The following is a 21,648-nucleotide window of genomic DNA, read 5'->3' on the forward strand; positions in this document are numbered from 1 at the left end:
TGTGTGGCAGGGCACCTTTAACAGAAACCTCTGTTACCTCCCTAAGCGTCAGGTATACTCCAGCGGGACACCGTGCGCCAGGCTCCGTAGATGGCGACGCGCTACGAGCAGGCCCAGAGACAATGATGCTCAACGCGTTGTTCGTTGCAGTATTGCTTCATTGACAGCCATGGTGACGTCATTTTATGGTGCGCACACCTCCCGCTGGGAACACAGCGGCTAGCATAAACCGAGCCTTACCGTGGTGGGGGGGGGGTCTGTGTATCTGATTTCCCAGAGGAGGGTCAGACTGAGAGAGGTTCAGTTCAACTGTCTACTTTTACCTTTAGAGAACTAGAATATTTTACTTGAGTAAAAGTTGCTTTAAAAAAAAAAGTTTTACTTATATAACAATATAAGTAAAAGTCAATGATCACAATGTAAACTCGGCCGTAATACACATAAATACTTAATACTCCATTAAATAGATAAAGAATAATGTACTCAGCATTTATCTATCACTGCAAGCTTTTAACAAAAAAATAATGTTTCTTTAGTTGTAAATATCAGCAGACGGAGCAGCCACCAAATATCTTCTAATCAGGTGTAGAGAGATCTTCATCATGTTATCTGTTTGGTGTTTTGGTAATAATACATTTTATATGGAGGGAATATTAAATGCTTGTTTTCTCTGCGTAATATAAAAGCTCATGGTGCCTGCTTGGAATGATTTCTTAGCTGATTTAAAATCCACTAACATTGAATAGTTTAAACTGAGGAGTTGATTACATTGTGAATATTGTTGTTATTGTAATTATAAAATCATCTAATGCAGCTCAGAATATCTCAGGGGGACATAGAGGACGAGTCTGTCTCTAAATAAGACCTTCAACTGGATTATTATCTATGAAATAGAATTACATGATGTTTGCCAAAGGAAATGTTTTGAAATGTGAACTATACAAAAGTGATGATCTTTGAAATCAGTTGATAATTATTTAATATGAATCAATGGATGAAATAATAATGATCAGAGACATGATGGAAGTTAATAACTCAGTTTTAACATTCAGATACCTTAATGCGCCTTAAACTGTTTTACTATTTTATCTTATTCTGATAAATACTTTATTTTGCTACATTTGATTCCAAGTTGTTACTTTTATATAGTCATTGTTGTGCATTTTTTATTTTTTTATTCTTTGAACACAAATAAAGCCGCTCCAAATATCCAACCTCATATTGTGTGTGTGTGTTCTATTAATATATTAATATGTTAAATGTGTAGAGGAGGAGCAGAGACTGGGGGAAGGATGTGATCCTGAGAGACTAAGATCTGAACTGTCAGCTGAAGACACCTTTGTCCAACGTGTCCAGGATTTCACAAACACACTCACACTTGTTTCATGCTTCTTGCAGTCGGGGCGATGCAGACGGCGATATATCCCAACTGCGGTCTGGCTGGTTGCGCGGAGAGTCTGCAAGGTTCTTTAACAATGCGACCGTGTTGCAGTGATTGGCTACAGAAGAGAAGAAGTCTGTTCTTGGAGCCGCTCTACCTTTGACCACAATCAGTATCAACTCCCAGACTGTTCGAGCATGCTCGCCGTCCGCACCACGCTGACCGTAAGAAGCACAAAACACGACAGGTTTAACTGTTGATCAGCTCTCCAAACTGACCTTTAAAAACCAATCTGAGGATGTTTTGTGAGTTATGAACCAAGATGTGTTATTATAGGGTTAGGTGTAGTAAGTGAATCTGAGCCTGCTGAACCTGTTGACACACCTGTGCTCCAGGTAACTACTGCAGGTGAGAAACACAAAGACACAGAGGATTGGACACCGCTGGACGGGGTTCAATCCTCTGTGTCTTTGTGTTTCTCACCTGCAGTTCAGTTCAGTTCAGTTCAGTTCAGTCACTTTATTATCTCAGATTCTAAAACTGATCTACAGTCAGGAGCACAAGATAAAAAAAAAACATACAGCAAACAACGTACAAATAACAAAAAGACAACAAAACAAAGACATAAAGTTTCCTATACATACAATATACACAACACAATTTTACACAATACTACCGGAGAAATCTCTAAAAGAAAATCTACATTAGATTAAATTAAGCCGAGTTATTGCACATTGAAGAAAGGAGTTTTTACTCCTATTGCTCTTGAACCTGCAGCATCTCATTATCATTTTCCTCTTTAAGGTCTTTGTTATAAACAGAGAGCTCCCATTACAGTTTGTTTCTCTGATAACATGTGGTGCCTTAAATAGTAATGCTGTGATGCTGTATGAAGAGGAATCCGCCGACACTGTTCTTGATTATAAAAAGGTTTATTACAAGCAAAGATTCAGCATCAATTTTACAAACTCCTGCAGAGAGCTTGGAGAACGACCAACCCAATCTTCAAAATTTGTCGCTATGCCTTTTCTTTGTGTGCACACAGCTTATATCTCAATGCATTGTATTAGCATAGGACGTGATTTGTAAGTATACCATTGGACTGACCAATCAATGCCTGTTATCTGGCACAACTCCAAAAAAGGTGTCTTCTGTCTTGGGGGACCTCTGCTCATGTTAACAATTTCCAGATGTTCTCAGTGAATGTAGAGTAAAGTTCATGCATCCTCCTTATACCAACTCTTAAGTCAAAGTGTATAGAAAGTTATAGAATGTCAATATACCACAAACACTCAAGAGTTAATAATAATAATAATAATAATAATAATAATAATAATAATAATAATAAAAGAAAAGGTGATTTAATATAATTTATTCTGAGATTTTTACAGTGCAAAGGATGAAGTAAACATGCAATCAACAACTGATGAACTGATCATTTTGTCAAACAGCTTGTAATGATTATTTATATGAAGGAATAGAAGAGTGTGTTTACAGCATGTAGTAGAGGGTGGTACAGTGTAGTAGAGGGTGGTACACTACAGTATGCAGTGTAGTAGAGGGTGGTACAGTGTAGTAGAGGGTGGTACAGTGTAGTAGAGGGTGGTACAGTGTAGTAGAGGGTGGTACAGTGTAGTAGATGGTGGTACAGTGTAGTAGAGGGTGGTACGGTGTAGTAGATGGTGGTACAGTGTAGTAGAGGGTGGTACAGTGTAGTAGAGGGTGGTACAGTGTAGTAGAGGGTAGTACAGTGTGGTAGAGGGTGGTACAGTGTAGTAGAGGGTGGTACACTACAGTATGCAGTGTAGTAGAGGGTGGTACAGTGTAGTAGAGGGTGGTACAGTGTAGTAGAGGGTGGTACAGTGTAGTACAGGGTGGTACAGTGTAGTAGAGGGTGGTACAGTGTAGTAGCGGGTGGTACAGTGTAGTAGAGGGTGGTACAGTGTAGTAGAGGGTGGTACAGTGTAGTAGAGGGTGGTACAGTGTAGTAGAGGGTAGTACAGTGTAGTAGAGGGTGGTACAGTAGGCCTTTGCTTCAGTTAGAGCTCTGCTGAGGAGGGAAATGAAGTCTGTACGGCGCCATTTTGCCTGTCTGGGCCTGTTCCTGTAATCAGAGAACACAATGGAGAATACTTAGTGGGTGGATCACATGGTATCAAAAGGCTCAAAGCACATTTTAAATGTGCACCCCCCCCCCTCTCAGTCAGGATGTGGTGTAGAGAGAAACTGCAGCTCTTTTATCATACAGTATGTCTGAATGGACTGTTGAAGTTTCACAGCAAACAACTACATTTACAGTTGTAACATGTCTTTGATTCCACAATCAGCTGAGTCACCGTACAACAGCTGCATGGAAACTGTGGGTCTGACCATCCATCCGAGGAGGCAGTGGAGTCCTCTCACGCTACTCCCTCAGGATGCACACCAATACGTATAATTTCCTAAAAAATAAGCAACCTCTAAATTTAGCCGAGAAAAGGTGACTGTAAGCAGTGGCGTTTTTTGGCACGGGCGAAGCGGGCAGCCGCATAACTCATGGGGTCATGCACTAGCACTTAAAAAAAAAAAAAATCTTCGAAGCGGTTTTCTACTGTATTATCTATCATTTCACCGTGTGGGGAATTGGGGAATTGGCAAATTTGCGCCCCTGCTTGCTGAGAAGGTGCCGTGCGCACACTGCACAGAGAAGTTGTGTGAGAAGGGGGGTGGTGGGGGGAGCGGGGGACACTTCACCTCTGGGTCGAACAGGTTGCTGGGCATAGGCACCGATACCGTTGGTGCTCTGCAAATACTGAGCACCCACGAAGCTGATCGCGGTTATGTGTCAGTTAAACTTTTCATCTCAATCCTATCCTGAGTTGACAGAGCCTTGCCTACTTCACGGCTTTATTATCCAGTTGATAGGCGTGTGTGTTCATGTCGGCCGTCTGAAATGCAAACATTTTTTGACTACTTTTTTTTTTTATAGGGCGTGCGCCCGAGAGCATTCAATAGGGGAGCAGATTTCATACAATAACATCATTGATGATTTTGCATCAAGGAAAACCAGAAAGGTCAGGTTTTAGTTTTAGTTTGTGTTTTCTGTTCTTAGTGCTGTAGTGTAACAGTTAGATTCTCTTTAGTGTGTCTTCACATTTGTGTGTGATGAAGGATTTGTGCTATTTAGAATAGGCCTATTTATTCTATATTTTATTTGTATATTATTCTTAATATTTTATATCATTGTTGCTCTCTGCTATTGTTACAATTTTTATATATCTGATTGTATATCTTTTTGGCACATTTATTTATATATATATATATATATATATATATATATATATATATATATACAGGTACAGGCCTGGGGGGGGCTCGAAGGGGGTCTCGCCCTGGGTGTAATTCCATGTAGAACCGCCACTGACTGTAAGCCGGGTACACAGCATAGTCAAGACAAAGCCTTTAAAGGCAGACGTTTCTGTTCAGTTAGGCCAGCAAATATGACCGTCATGTGGCCACACAAATAAATGAATAGTTAATATTATAAAAATGATGGTGGTTTGGGTTACAACACTCCTGCGACACCAAAACCTGTTTCCTTTCTTGTGTGTTCTCCTTAACTTCTTCTTCTTTTTCCTGTTTAGGAGCCAAACACCCCCCCCCCCCCCCACCTCCTCCCTACGAGGATCTTTACACTCTTATGTTCTTTATGTGTTTCAGGTTGGAGCAGACAATGTGAGGGCCCTGTATGAGAGAAGCCTGGAGCTCGACATCAAGTACAAGAGGCTTTTAATTAAAAAAACAAGTCTGGAGATCAAAAATCTAGAATATGAGAAGACGGTAGTACATGACTGAATGTATGAATGACTGAACTTACAGTTATACTGACATTGTTTTTCTGTGTTCCTAGGAAAGAGAGAACACATGAGGACACATTTTTTTCAACTTTGTGGTCTTTTTCTATGTTTTTGTGGCTTGTCCCAAAGATAATTTGTTGTGCCTTTGAAATTTTTGCCAGGGTTTTCAACAAGTTATTTTTTTCAGTTTCCTATTTTTTGTTTTTTTTACAACTGCTATAGAAGTGAATAAAACATCCAAATTCAATGAAAGTAGTTAAATGATCATTAATTTAACTTGTGAAGAGCATTGTAGGGTACCATCCATGTAGCTGTTTTTGGTTTGAAATTTTTTGGTTGTAAGAAAGCCAAATATCTGATATGGAAATGATCTGAACATGTATCAAATTGACCCGAGGACAACAGAATGGGTTAAGGGGAGACACCCCAGTGAATAGGGATAATATATCAACATGAAACCTCCCCAGTTGATAACTAATATTAAGTCAAATATTGTTTGTATTACTAGTTTCCAGTAAATGTATGTTTAAATGAGCAAATTATGTATTAAGTTGTAAAAAATGATTTAATTTGCATACATTTCCAGAACGTAAATCAGAACATTGGTTTAAGACAGAATATTTTTAGTCAAGTGTGATGGGGTCTACCACATCTGGGGGTTGTTGGCTGACAGGTGGGGATCTCTCCTTCCTTATCGAGGCCACATTGTGGAGCACGACACAGGCTGTCACTATTTGACAAGCCCGGTCTGGAGCCAATCAGAGGCCACGCAGGCAGTTAAAGCGGGCTTTAAGGATGCCAAAAGTCATCTCTATCCTGACCCTTGTTCTGGTAAGGGCCACATTAAAGGCATTCTGTGGCCCTGTGTTTGGGTCAGGATAGGGGGTCATCAAAAAGGGCTGGCAGGCCCCTACCAGCAATCTACTGAAGAGCCCTGAAGATGAAAATTAATATTAGCATAATCAGTATTACAAAATGCAATACAAAATATTACTTACAATTGCCATACCTTGCTCGCATCTGTGGCACAGTGCAGACTCCCTAAAGATCCGGGAGTCATGGACTGACCCAGGCCACTTTGCCTCAGTGCTGGTGACCAAGCATTGATGGTCACAAGTCATCTGCACAAGCATCTTGTGTTAAAAATCCATCCACATAACAGCACTAACGTGAGGGAAACATCAATGTGCATCAGAAGGACTCCTCCTTTGCCAGTATGACCAAAACATGACCAAAACATGTGTAGCCTATCCTTTATGCTTTACCTGAACGTTGATGCTGTGGAATGACTTGCGATTAATGAAAATTGCCTTCATTCTCCCCCAGCGATGCAGAAATGGGGATATGGTTGCAATCTATGGCACCAATCACCCTCGGGAAGCCTAAGGAGTATGATGAATTTCATATGCAGCAGTGAACATCATGGGGCCTAGATTATTTATAGATGAAGTTTCAATTTAAATTATTATTTACCTGCTATTTCATAAAAGCCCTCTTTGATGGACTGCGTGGGAAAGTGCCCTGGGAACACAACAAATGTATTCAGTTGTGCTGTTAAAGCAAGCACCAACTTGCAGATTGCGCGGCAGACAGTGTTCTTACTCTGGACTGAGAGCGCATGGCTTTGATGTGTCACATTGGCAACATATAGCTCAAGAAGCTGACAAAGATTTGTAATTCCCTCTGCTGAAAATCTATATCTTTCATCAGGGAATGCCAAAGGGTTTTGACGGTCTCTAAATGTTCTGGCTCTTCTGAACGCACCTCTAAGAACGGTGACGCCTGGGTTGAACCTGAAGTTACCTCGTTAACCCAAATCTTGCTTCGTAGTACAGGCCTCTGTAGGATTTGGATTTGTTGCAGCGCCCCTGTTTTCTACCATTAAGTGAAGGAGGAAGTTCTTGCATCTATGTCTTTCTTTCTTTTATTTTGAATAAAAAATATAACTAAAATACAATATAAAAATACAAGAAGTGTGTTGCAACATACAAAAGGAAAAAATAAAATGTATAACAACTTACAAACAAGAAACGGGACGAAGCAGACTTATTTTTTTACACCTATTATTATTATTATTATTATTATTATTATTATTATTATTATTATTATTATTATTATTATTCAGCTCTAAATAGTTCCACTATATATTATGTATTTTCTTAAATATCTTTTGGCAAGTAAAGACATGAAAAGTGATTTATTCTCTCTATGCATCTGCATCATTTGTCTTTGAGCATTAAGATTTACAGTAATGTAGAAAATGGTCAGTGTTCTGCAGCTGCACAGCATTGTGGGAAGGTTCCACCATGTTTCCAGGTCTGATGAAGGCCTCTACAAGTGTCTCATCAGCAGTGTTGGAGAGTCTCCACCCAGCTGGGTCTCTATCACAGGTGAGGAGGTTACCTTTGATTTCAGGAGTTCATTCATCCAGATATTCACCTGACAGCGGATTCTCTCTATAGGGAAACCAAAGACCTCAGATCCACCTCTGAGCTCTATGCTGCCCCCTTACACAACAACAGCTCTGCCCCCGACCTCAGACATCCTCCACCTTGTGATCAGACAGGTCTGCCACCTGGTGGTGTTCTGTCAGTACTGCATCTCCACTTTCATCATGGTGTCTTTATATCGACACAGGACCACAGGTAACACTGAGAATCATTCACTGACCTTACAATCAATCAATTAAAGGTGCCCTGCAACACAAAACTGTTTTTACTTGTATTTTTTGAAATATGCTAGGTCCATATGTGTTTGTGTTATGTCGTGAATGTGAAAATTAACTGCTACCTCCTCTGTCAGCTCTAGCCACTGAAAAGAAATAAGCAGAGAAATCAGGCCAATTACAAAAGCTGGTCAGTCTGACGTGGTGTTGCCTGAGCTCATTACTATTCATGAGCTCGCCCAGTTGCGCTGGGTAAAGGATGCTGATAGCCAGGCTCTCATTGGCTAGCGGTTAGCCAATCAGAGTCAAGCAGCTTAGCTCGTTAACTATTAATGAGAACTGGCACAAATCTTCCTGCAGGCTTTCTACACCACGCTAGAATGGCTTGAAACAAGGTAACCAAGGCATGTTTTCATCGTATCATTTGCATAGCTGTTGAAACAGGTGACCTTCTTTACGTTCTAAAACCAGCCTCTGGAGACTCGACCAGCTGAGTCGGAGCGACACCATCAGCAGGTTTGAGTCGAGCTGAGACGGGCCGGTTCAGACCGCTGCAAAACATTCAGAACTGAAAGGTTTGTCTCGTTGCAAATTTTTGATCTGAAACGGAATTTCGTAGCAGATAGTAACAGATGTAAGTCGTGTTGTTGTTTATATTTGTTTAGATGTCAAGTTTTAAATCTCTTCAGATCAAATCAAATAAAATGATGAGCATCTTTTCTCTCTGTGCTTTGTTCCAATGTGATCATAACTTCACTCCTCTCATATCAAACAGCCTGTTTCATGTAGCTGACATTGAGACATAGGCTTATGTAAAAATAGGATGAGTGTCATAGTTAAAATAAATATAACTACATAAGTAGATATGTATATATTATTGTACGTTTGCCATCCTATGTTTTTTTTAGAAGGAACGTTCAAATGTAATTTTTGGCCAGTTTTGACAGCTCTTTGTGTTGGATTGATCAAATGAGATGAAAAATTATAAGAGCCTTGTGTGCACTCTCACAGTTATTTGTTTGCTTTCCTCACTACCGTTTTCAAGCTGAACAGCCAATCAGATGGATGCATCCTCTCTGATGTTTGAAACTGCAGCTTCAACATGATACACAGAAAAACTCACTGAGAGAGACTCACTCACCTGTAACCTGCAGACGCATTCTGATTGGCTCAGAGTCCAGGAAGGCTCTCTTTGTACATCTTGAACCAGCTGTTAGTGAAATGTGACATTTGTCACATTCTGCTGCAGAGTGTTTCTGAATTGAATTAACTGTTTTTGGACACTCTGGTGTGTGTTGTCATGTGTGTGTTAATGTGTTTATGCACTTTATTTTGTAGCCTAAACGTTACTCTAATACATTGACGATTGAATTAAAAATCCATAAGTTAAAGACCTCTGAGCTGTTTCCTGCTGAACTGAGCATGTGTAAAGAAAGAGAAGGAGCTGTGCTGCCACCTGCTGGCTGTCTGACTCAACTGATATGATGCTTTTATCCAAACACATTTTTACAATGTGCATTTTATTGAAAAAGATAAGAATATGTATATAAAGTGTCTGTTTATAATGTCTACATCTGTGCAGGAATGTGCAGTTATTGTCCAGGGGTATAAAAATGTACAGTTTAAATACAAAAATATGTGCAAGAGGGAAGATAGTAAGGTGTGACCTGGCTGTGTCAGTGCTTCAGATGATGGTTCAGAGTTGGCTTTGACTTCATATATTAACTTCTAGCTGTGTTCTCATTAACGTGACAGTCTGCTAGAATTGGGCTGTATCCATGGAAGTGGGTGTGCCATCTGATGGCTGGTATCCTTTGAAAAGTTGCCCGTGAAAAACACATCTAAAGAATGGAAATGGTGTCTCAATTTGAGTTGTTTGTCTCTTTGTAGCTGCATGAGGCTCATTAATTAAAGCATAATATAGTGAGGTGTGAAGGTCTCTGGGGGACCAGTGATTGGCCAGTTGGACTCCACTGGTTGGACTGGTGTGATGGTGTTCAGGTCTTCCTCAGTGAGGAGTAGAGGACCTCTGGGTCTGCTGGAGACTCTGAACACAAACAGTGCAAACATTATGAGGAACTGTTGGTGACAAACTCCATCAGCACCACAACACAAGTCTGCATTATTATCAGACACCTCATACATGTGTAGCTATGCAGTCAATTTACATTTTTAGTAGCCATGTAAACAGCTTAGTCTGAATATTGTTTTTTTCTGAATAAGAACAACACAACTGAGTATTTTGTGCATGTAAACATAGTCAGTGTTTTGTCCTTTTGTAGCTATATCTTTTTTTATAGGAATAGCTCATTATATTTCCACATTTGGAGGGAAATCTTCTTATTCTCATTTTTTCAGTCTCATTTTCTGTAAGTACACGTGTGCATGTAAAAGTAGTCACTGTTGTTTTGGGTAGTGTGTACACTGTTTACCGTGTATAACACCAGTGTGTAACAGTGACGTGTAGAGCGACTGTCTGCAGTCTTGTGCAGTCGTTTGCAGAAGTAGTACGATACACGCTGTCTGCATGTCTTGACCAGAGCACGGTCAGTAAACATCATTGACGTCTTATTTTTTTACACGTATTATTATTATTATTATTATTATTTAATAGTTCCACTATATATTATGTATTTTCTTAAATATCTTTTGGCGAGTAAAGACATGAAAAGTGATTTATTCTCTGTATGCATCTGCATCATTTGTCTTTGAGCATTAAGATTTACAGTAATGTAGAAAATGGTCGGTGTTCTGCAGCTGCACAGCATTGTGGGAAGGTTCCACCATGTTTCCAGGTCTGATGAAGGCCTCTACAAGTGTCTCATCAGCAGAGATGGAGAGTCTCCATCCAGCTGGGTCTCTGTCACAGGTGAGGAGGTTACCTTTGATTTCAGGAGTTCATTCATCCAGATATCCACCTGACAGCTGATTCTCTCTACAGAGAAAACAAAGACCACAGACCCACCAACCTCTGCAGCCACACCCCCTTCAGCCTGCCTCCACCGTGTGGTCATAGCCTTCGTCCACCTGGTGGTGCTGTACTGCATCTTCACTATCATTTTGGTGTCTTTGTGTAACACTCATTCACTCAAATCATTCACTAACAATCAATGAATCTCACAGCATCACTCTGGTGTTGATGATTGACAGTTGTCTCTAAGAGAACTCTTCAGCTGATCAATAATCTACATTTTATTTTGATCTCTCTGTGTTCAGCTTTATGTCTTATTCTGTCTTCCTGTAAGCGAGTTTGGGTTTCCTAGCATGTCCCGCCTTACTCTGTCTCTGATTGGCTCACCCTGGTATTCTTACCCTAACCCTAACCAATCTCACTCCTAATGCCTAAATTTAACCAATCCAACCGACAAATGCAACGAGTATTAGCCAATCAGAGGCAGAGTTTGGCGGGACATTCCTTTGCCTTTCTAGGAAAATGCAATCTCGCCTTCTGTGATGTACATATACTTAAGAGCTCAAACTGTGTTTGGGGTTAGGGTTATACAACCTGTTCAGGGCTGAAAAATTACTCAATTAAAAGTAATATGTAGTTCATTTAGAATGTACTTTAAGTAAAAGTTACTTAGTTACATAAAAAAACACTGTAAAACGGGGCAGGGGGGGGGGGAATCTCTCCCATATAGTGAAAATAGGAGAAGGGGTCATAAATCCAAAACTATTTAGTTTTTAATTAAAAAATCTATACAAATGTATAAACATCTATACAAATATATACACATGTAATAACAACATAACACATGTCACACATGAGTTTTTCTAAGAGACCCTTAGAAAGATATAATGCGCAATTTTAGTTCAGACCACATGTTAACGTCTCCCACTCAGTTTGCGGCTCGCTGACACAGGGGTCTACTGAGAGAGAAATACTCTGTACTGTTTGCTTCGTTACGTGTATTAAATTGTGAAGGTGTCCCTTTGGGCTCTGGGTAATTGTGACGCCATTTCCATGTATATTTTTTAAAAGCATCAATACAGGTTACAGGACAAAAAGAATTCAAGAAAAACACTGCAAAGGCAAACGCTGCTGAGGCAAACACCGATGGGGAGCTTATTCTTCCGTTGAGGAGCCAGGCAGCCTGTTCTCATGAAGCATTATATATGTATAAAGTATATTATATCTGTGAAAAGTAAAGCTCTACAAGCTCTACTGTCAGCAGCACATTGACTGCTGCTGTATGAGAGAAGATCCTCGTAGGGAGGAGGTCGGGGTGTTTCTCTCTACCAACATTAAATAGGAACTGAAACAGACTGAGAGGGTGGGGGAGGTTTAAAAAAAAATTAAAATGTACTTTGAGCCATTTGATACCATGTGATCCAGAGCTCTAACTGAAGCAAAGGCATACTGTTGTAACTCTTGCAGCAATTTCTCTCTGTGTCCAAATCAAATGTCTCCTTAGGGAGACTAATAAAGGTACTTTGACTTTGACTACTGCACCACCCTCTACTACACTGTACCAGCCTCTACTACACTGTACCAGCCTCTACTACACTGTACCGCCCTCTACTACACTGTACCGCCCTCTACTACACTGTACCACCCTCTACTACACTGTACCACCCTCTACTACACTGTACCAGCCTCTACTACACTGCACCACCCTCTACTACACTGTACCAGCCTCTACTACACTGTACCAGCCTCTACTACACTGTACCACCCTCTACTACACTGTACCACCCTCTACTACACTGTACCACCCTCTACTACACTGCATACTGTACAGACACTCTTCTATTCCTTCATATAAATAATCATTACAAGCTGTTTGACTTTAGAAACCTAAATGATCAGTTCTTCAGTTGTTGATTGCATGTTTACTTCATCCTTTGCACTGTAAAAATCTCAGAATAAATTATATTACATCACCTTTTCTTTTATTATTAACTCTTTAATGTTATCAGAGAAACAAACTGTAATGGGAGCTCCCTGTTTATAACAAAGACCTTAAAGAGGAAAATGATAATGAGATGCTGCAGGTTCAAGAGCTATAAGAGTAAAAACTCCTTTTCAATGTGTAATAACTCGGCTTAATTAGCACATCTAATGTAGATTTTCTTTTAGAGATTTCTCCGGTAGTATTGTGTAAAATTGTGTTGTGTATATTGTATGTATAGGAAACTTTATGTCTTTGTTTTGTTGTCTTTTTGTTATTTGTACGTTGTTTGCTGTATGTGGTTTTTATCTTGTGGTTCTGACTGTAGATCAATTTTCCCATCTCGGATAATAAAGTGACTGAACTGAACTACAGGTGAGAAACACAAAGACACAGAGGATTGAACCCCGTCCAGCGGTGTCCAATCCTCTGTGTCTGTGTTTTATCATCTGTAGCGGTTACCTGGAGCACAGGCGTATGTCAACAGGTTCAACAGGCTCTGATTCACTTCTAGAGAAACACAACTTACTGCACCCAACCCTATAATAACACATCTTGGTTCACGACTCACAAATCATCCCCAGATTGGTTTTTAAAGGTCAGTTTGGAGAGCTGATCAACAGTTAAACGTGTCATGTTTCATGCTTCTTACGGTTAGCATGGTGCAAACGGCGCACATGCTCGCCGCGAATGTTCTGGGAGTTGATACTGATTGTGGTCAAAGGTAGAGCGGCTCCAAGAACAGACTTCTTCTCTTCTGTAGCCAATCACTGCGACAGGCTGCGTTGTTACAAACGTTGCAGACTCTCCGCGCAGCCGCCCAGGCTGCAGTTTGGTAATTTGCCATCCACATCGCCCCGACCGCTCTGACTGCAGCATTACAGTTTTTCTTGATTGCTTTGACGCAGCAGTCAACCCTAACTCCACATTTTTCAAAACAGTTAACACACAGGCCGAAACAGTGGCACTCATGGTCAAAATGACACATTTTGTTTGCAAAAGGCTCTAACTGTGCCTAAACATTTAAAATATGCAACAAAAGCAAATTTTGCCTTCAAACAACAACGTGCAAACAAGTGTATGAGCTCTTCCAAACAACCATTACACAGTGGACACCAACATACTAAATACAGCACTCAGTGGGAATCAGTGCCCCATTGCTTATCATTGTAGTCTATTACTGTACGTAGCTTTGATGCCAGTGACATTTGTTGACAAATTTGCCTTCTTTCAAAGAATTGGATCCAGAATCAGAAATGCTTTGATGCAAATTTTATTGATTCCATTGATTCTTATTTTGAAACTGTGGCTGAAAACTGAAATATTGTAAATGTTACACAAAATCCATGTAAACAAAAATAAAATCTATTAGAGTATAATAAATTAAGAAAATAAAATAAAATCTATTACAGTAAAGTATAAACATCTATTACTGTAGAGTATAAGAAATAGCCACTATTGATACTCAGTCTCTTCTCTCTTAGACCTCTTCCATCCATGTTGGCAAAGAACACAGACGCAGCACCTTTAAGGTCTGCAGACTGACTGTTAAAGAACAACACAGACGCTGCACCTTTAAGGCCTGCAGACTGACTGTTAAAGAACAACACAGACGCTGCACCTTTAAGGCCTGCAGACTGATTGCTAATTGAAGATCTGTGTGAAGGAGCATCAAACAGGTGCTTCAGTGATTTCATACTGATGGAGGTAGTTTCTAATGGTAAAGGAACAGATGGTTTCTGTTTGGTTACCAAAGCTAAAACAATGGAGTTTGGACTGCTTGAATGACATCCTTGTTAACTGTTCTGCAAAAGGGTGGGGTGGGGGGGGGGGAATGTGTCAATCCAATGAGAAAGGGTTAACACATTCGCAAGAGGTGTCTTCTGCTCTGCTGAGACGTGATGATGAAAACCGAGTGGATCCCAGTTTCTTTAAGCAGGTCAAAGCAATCAAGAAAAACTAAAACAAGTTTGTGTGTTTGTGAAATCCTGGACATGTTGGACAAAGGTGTCTTCAGCTGACACCAGAGACCTCCATCAGATTCAGATCTTAGTCTCTCAGGATCATATCCTTCCCCCAGTCTCTGCTCCTCCTCTACACACTTAAAACTTCAATATGAGGTTGGATATTTGGAGCGGCTTTATTTGTGTTCAAAGGAAGAAAGGTGCACAAAAATGAATATATCAAAGTAAAACAACTTGATGATCCAAATGTAGCAAAATAAAGTATTTATTAAAATAAGATAAAAGACTAAAACAGTTTAAGGCACATTAAGGTATCTGAATGTTAAAACTGAGTTATCAACTTCCATCATGTCTCTGATCATTATTATTTCATCCATCGATTCATATTAAATAATTATCAACTGATTTCAAAGATCATCACTTTGGTATAGTTCACGTTTCATAACATTTCCTTTCGCAAACATCATGTAATTCTACTTAGTAGATATTAAATCCAGTTGAAGGTCTTATTTAGAGACAGACTGGTCCTCTATGTCCCCCTGAGATATTCTGAGCTGCATCAGATGATTTTATAATTACAATAACAACAATATTCACAATGTCATCAACTCCTCAGTTTAAACCATTCAATGTTAGTTGATTTTAAATCATTAGCTTGAAGAAATCATTTTTAGCAGGCACCATTAGCCTTGATATTACCAAGCAGAAAACAATAATTTAAAATTCCCTCCATATAAAATGTATTATTACCAAAACACCAAACAGAAGACATGTTGAAGAGCTCTCTACACCTGATTAGAAGATATTTGGTGGTGTTTGGCTGATATATAGAAACTAAAGAAACATAATTTCCTGTTAAAAGCTTGCTGTAATATATCAGCTCTGAGTACAGCTGGGCTGAAGTAATGGATTACATTTGCTCATTTAATGGAGTAAAGTATTTCTGTGTACTGCTGCTGAGTTTATATTGTCTGAACATCTCTGTGTTTTCTGCTTCATTCTGCTCTTAAAGAACATTTTCACTGACCTACTTTTATCTGAGCACAATTTTTAGGTATCAAACAAGTAGCCTAACTTTGTTTTTTACTACATTCATGTGTAGTAAAAGTTCTTTTAGTTAAGTAACATCTGTTTGTCTTTGAAGCAACTTGTACTCAGGTAAAATGTTCTAGTTCTCTTAAGGTAAAGTTAATTTAAACTAAATCTCTCTCTTAGTCTGACCCTCCTCTGGGACCATCTTACCATGGGAGACCCTACAGGATCTCAGAGCTCCAGATACTACAGATCCCAGACTCATCAGGTACACAGGAGGGGGATATTTTTGCCATCTTTGAAGTAACAGAACTTTTACTTTTAAAAAGTATGTGGGATTCATAAAGGGAAGAGATTGGTTGAGAAAAAACAAACAGCAGATGTGCACACACATCCACAGAAAGAAAAAGTGTTGAATATTTACAACACATGAGAACACAGTCAGGTGTAAAGAGCTCTGGGAGTTATCGCCTGATTCTTAATTACCAGCAGGTTGTCCTGATCTCTTGTTCTTATGTCTTTTATATTTCAGGACACCAGCCACTGCAACAACGGCTACAAGAATCAGTCCAACTGGAACACCTGCTGCCAAAACACCTGCAGCCAGTCCACCGCATAGGCCTAGAGGAGAGTATGGGTATGTTTAAACTATAAGAGATTGAATACAGAAAATAAGGAACGATGAGTATCAGTAGTTGTAGTAATAGATAGAAATATTTCTTATAAAATTTAAATAAAGACAACAGAGAGTATGAAGTCAACTTGGTGCAGGATATAAGTGATTGCTGTAGTAAGACTTTATTCATATCTATTTATGTAGCTTTATTTTTTCATTATATTTTTCTATTGTTTTTCTGATTCAACGCACAAGAATTCCAAAACACCTGTACGGCTCTGTACCTGTGCTAATGGCAATAATATATATTCTAATATCTGATGTTGATAAAAGCATCTTCATCAGCCTACAGGCCAAGTTAGATAACTTATATATCCATCCTTAGAACCTGAAGATGAATAAAACATATGAGTCAGTAAATGTGTGATAGTGGAGCAGTCTTCATCCTCTCTGATGTTAGAAACTGCAGCTACAACCTGATACTCAGAAAAACTCTCTGAGAGAGACTCACTCACCTGTAACCTGCAGATAGATCATTCTGATTAGCTCAGAGTCGATGAAGGCTTTCCTTTTACGTCTGAAACCACCTGATGAAACTCGACACATGTATGTTCCAGTGTCGTTGATGTTGACATTCTTCAGAATTAAAGACACGTTTCCGTCCTTCAGATCTCTGTCCACCAGGTCCACCCTGTCCTTAAAGAATGGATGCTGGACGTCTGTATTCAAGTGTCCATCTCTGTATAAGAGGACGATATCCGGCTCCAGGTCAGGTCTGGTCCACTCTACAATGCTGATGGAGGAATAAGCAGTCTGACATGGCAGAATGACATCCTGTCCAGGGTGCACCTCAATCAGGTCTGAAAAATAATAAAAAAACTACTATTAATAATAAAAAGTCATGTTATTTCAACAGTTGTCTACAGGTGTGTCCCTGCAGAAGGTCTCTGTAGAGTCTCACCTGATGGAGACGTTCACTGATCTGTCACAACTGCAGAGATATCACAGGACTTTATTACCACAGGTCAACTCTTTAGAAGACTGGGATGGGAAAATGGAGCCATTCACGCAGCCAATCAGAGCCGTGGAAACATGTTGGCAGATTATTTTATAGATAGGAGTCAGACCGATGTGTCACAATCTAACTCTATATAAATATATCAGTAGAAATCTGCAAATTTGCTTAAAATGAATTAATTTGAATCTCTTTAAGATATTATATACATATATAGAGAACATTATCCAATATCTTTGCTGGATTAAGAATGTTGCCACATTATTTGTCCTGCAGTAAGTGAATGTTAACGTGTGTCCTTCCTGTCATCAGCTGCTGTGAGAAACAACTCAAACTAATAGAGGCTCAACATTTGAATAGATGTAATGTCTCTCTTTAATGTCCCTGTGGTTCACAGTTTGTATCTCAGTCAGTAATGGTAGTGCAACAGAGGAAACCTATACACATAATAAATATGTTAAAAAGAATACCCCCCCCCCCCCTTTCAGAAGAAAAGTAGCACCCCACCACACTACATTTTCTTTCTGCCATTCTCCATCTTTTTTTCTGCTTCTCATTTCATCACCGTTCTTTCTCCCTCTTTCACGTATGATAAGGAAGTGGGCCACAGTCATGTGACCAGGGCCAGCTTCAGGGCTGTTTTCAGCACAAACTTTATACAAAAGCTCTGAAAAGGTTTGGAAGTGATGCAGCTACACATGTTTTGTATAATGTGATTTTATTATCAATATTTTTTAAAGGGATTGATACCAAATGAGTAGCTTGCAAGTACTGATCCGCCCATCCCTAGTGACGATCACTCTTTCATACAATGTGTTTTCCTCACTGTGAAAAGGGTGTGAATGAAATATTAAGCTTTTGAATTTTCCTAACTTAGCCACCTGTCCCCTCAGGTATTTTTGACAACTCATGGTCCGTCTGGTTATATTTTCTAAAAAAGCTTGTAAAACGTCAACATTGACAACTTGTTCTACACACGTTTTGATAAATGAGGCATCTGGCTTCTCAGTGATGAACTACTGAAAAATATCAACTTGAATACTCACAATAGCCCTCTACACATTCTAAAAGTACTCTAAACAAGAAAACAGTGTACTGACCTTGGTTTGTTGGGCAGCTCAGCAGTGAGATCAGAACTGAAGAGATAAGACACTTTGGTTAGTTGGAGTTTGGTTCGGTTGAAAGTTTAAATAATAAATGAAAAGAACACGCTAAAAACAGGCTTTAAATCATTTACACATACTCATAATTTAAGTCACATACTGTAAAAACCAGACTAGAGATATATCAATTTTCCTTTCATTTTGTATTTCTTTCTAGGTGTAGACTGATTATCGGGATGTTGTTTGGCAGTTTGCAGATTATCTATCAGTTTGCATTTTATTTTTCCTAATAAATTAAAAAAGTATGATTCACTCACCACTGAGTCTGACTTTATGTCCCATAACACTGACTCAACGTTTCTAATTTATTAAATAATTGCTTCAAGCATTTAGACAAAGTTTTGTGTTGTAGTTTGTAACATTACAAAATCTTAATTTTGACTTAAAGATTTTCATTTTAACTGTAAATGCAAATCAGTTCCAAATATCGGTTACATTAACTACTAATAATCGGTATTGGCTATGAAAAACCAGTATCAGTCGATCCCTATTTCTAACACAGTTTACTTACAGAGCAGCCAGAGTAGAGATGTGTCCTCCATCCTGACTGTTGGTGAAATGATGTCTTGACTTTTTTTCAGTGTATATCCGCATCAAGTAAAACCCTCTTCCTTCCTCTTTGACTGGCAGTGTTACATGCATGCATACATACTCTCATATATAGAGATACATACATACTCTCATGCATAGAGATACATACATACACATGCATGCATAACATGAGATTATTAACATGAGGTTATATGAGTGTAAGTATGTTGTGCAAGTACTACATTTTGGCCAAGGCAGCTTCTAATAATCTTGAAACAAACAAAAGTATATCTTTGTAGGTGGCAGCAGTTCAGTTGAAAGTAAGTGAACACAACATCTCGCCTCCTTTAAACCACTGAAAAGGGGATCAGAAAGAGACTAAAATAAACTGTTTTTAAACTACACATCATCCCACGGATGCCAAGTAGGTTTTCACAATAAAGTAATTTGCCTTTGTGTTATAGTGTGTTACGATCAAAATAAGTATATATGCAAAATATTTGCTTTAAAATTATTGTCCGTAAGATTTGAGTTAAGTTGTTTCTAGCTGCAGCTTTGGCGGTACGATGTAATTTCAGGCGGGCCTCTGGGACTTCATCTCCCAGAGTTCCTTTCAAAAACGCGTTGACTGTATGATGTTGGTAGCTTTAGAGCTGGCTTCAAGCACAGTGATCATTTCCTAAAATGTGCAGTTGTACTGTATTGGGGGGATCCAGGGGGGTTATAACCCTAACCAGATACTGACTGGTTTTCAGACCCCCATAATTATTGCACACCTGTGCAATATTAATGCTGTCTAATCAGCATCTTGATATACCACACCTGTGAGGTGGATGGACTATCTCGGCAAAGGAGAAGTGCTCACTAACAGATTTAGACAGATTTGTGAACAATATTTGAGAGAAATAAGCCTGTTGTGTACATAGAAATAGTCAGTGTCAGAGTTCAGCTCATGAAAAATGGGGGCAAAAACAAAAGTATTGCGTTTATAATTTTGTTCAGTGTACATAACATTAAAGAGCTCTGAGCTGTTCCCTGCTGAACTGAACATGTGTAAAGAAAGAGAAGGTGCTGTGCTGCCACCTGCTGGCTGTCTGACTGTTTACAGTATAACAGTACAATAATTTACAATTTTACAAAGAATATACAAAAGAGAGGGAAGGAATAGTGCAATATCAGTCAATAGACTGAGATTTTAGGATTTAAATATGAGTACAGTAAAGGAAGATCAGTGCAATGGTAATATATTAATAACAATATTGTAATTGTAGGATTGAAATAGACATGAGTCAGATGAGCAGAACAGTGGTGGTTGACTTTGTTCAGTGTGAGGGTGGGGGCTATTTCTGAGTGTTCAACAGAGTGACTGCTTAGGGAAAGAAACTGTCTCTGTGTTGAAGGTTCAACAGTTTGTGACCAGGATGTGAGGGGTCTGCAGAGATTTTTGCTGCTCTTTTCCTGACCCTGGACCGGTACAGGTCCTGGATGGAGGGAAGGTCAGCTCCAATAATCCTTTCTGCAGCCCTAATTGTCCGTTGCAGTCTGGCCCTGTCCCATTTGGTGGCTGACCCAAACCAGACAGTGATGGAGGTGCAGATGACAGACTGAATGATGGCTGAGTAGAAAGTGGTCAGCAGCTCCTTAGGCAGATTAAACTAAGGAGCTGTCGCAGGAAGTATAACCTCTGCTGGGCCTTTTTTCTGGACAGAGTCAATGTGGGGAGACCATGGATCAAACCAATGATGGTGGTGTCATCTGCAAACTTCAGGAGTTTTACAGATGGGTTCTTTGAGGTGCAATCATTGGTGTAGACGGAGAAGAGCAGCGGGGAGAGGACACACCCCTGTGGGGCGCCAGTGTTGATGGACCGGGTTTTGGATGAGACGCTCCCCCAGTCTGACATACTGCTGCCTGTCAATCAGGAAGCTGATGATCCACTGACAGGTGGAGGCAGGTACTGAGAACTGGGTGAGCTTCTGATGTAGGAGATCAGGGATGATGGTGAAATTATCTGGGATTTGTATAAAAATCCTCTCTCTCAATGTCATTTGGCTCACTAGCTCCGCCTCAGTCAGCAGCCAATAGATTCCAGGATTGTTCAGCAGCAGACACTGGGCACCGATAGCAAGTTCTGAATCAGAATGAAAGACTGCACAGAAAGGTATTATGTAGCACAGAAATGCTCCTGATGATCCTGACTTGGATTTAGAGAGGTTGGATCAGTAAGTCGTCACCAACATATGTTCAAAGGTTGTTTAGTTTGTGTGATGTTATTGAAACTGTCAGTTCTGCATTCTCAGCTAATAAGTGGCGACTATCTTAACAGTGCACCGTATCACATGTTGTTGAATGGCTGAGTCATTATCAGCAGTTTTATTGTTTAGGTTCAGTGCTTGATCAATGTACTTTCTTTCTGCCATGTTTGTTTTATGTTCAGTTATTAGACGAGTCGACAGGTGTCTGTGTAAAGTGCAAATTGTAGCAGAGAAGTTTGTTTGTGTAGCTGTCAGCCGTACATGCACACTGTAGACAGCTGGTTAGAAGAAAGAGCAT

The 21,648-nt window shown here is 39.6% G+C and overlaps 2 protein-coding genes and 1 pseudogene across 4 annotated transcripts in view; 1 reads left to right on the top strand and 2 right to left on the bottom strand.

The window, feature by feature from the left end:
- LOC116064565 overlaps window positions 1–21,648 on the bottom strand; it is a 305,191-nt gene that overhangs the window by 170,363 nt on the left and 113,180 nt on the right. The window lies entirely within an intron of this gene.
- The window catches only part of LOC116064564 (hemicentin-2-like), a 173,913-nt gene that overhangs the window by 64,429 nt on the left and 87,836 nt on the right, over window positions 1–21,648 (top strand). The gene's annotated exons all lie outside the window — the stretch shown is intronic.
- Window positions 5,841–7,124, bottom strand: LOC116064580 (annotated as a pseudogene).

This window comes from Sander lucioperca, chromosome 17, assembly GCF_008315115.2.
Source record: "Sander lucioperca isolate FBNREF2018 chromosome 17, SLUC_FBN_1.2, whole genome shotgun sequence".
Lineage (NCBI taxonomy): Eukaryota > Metazoa > Chordata > Actinopteri > Perciformes > Percidae > Sander > Sander lucioperca.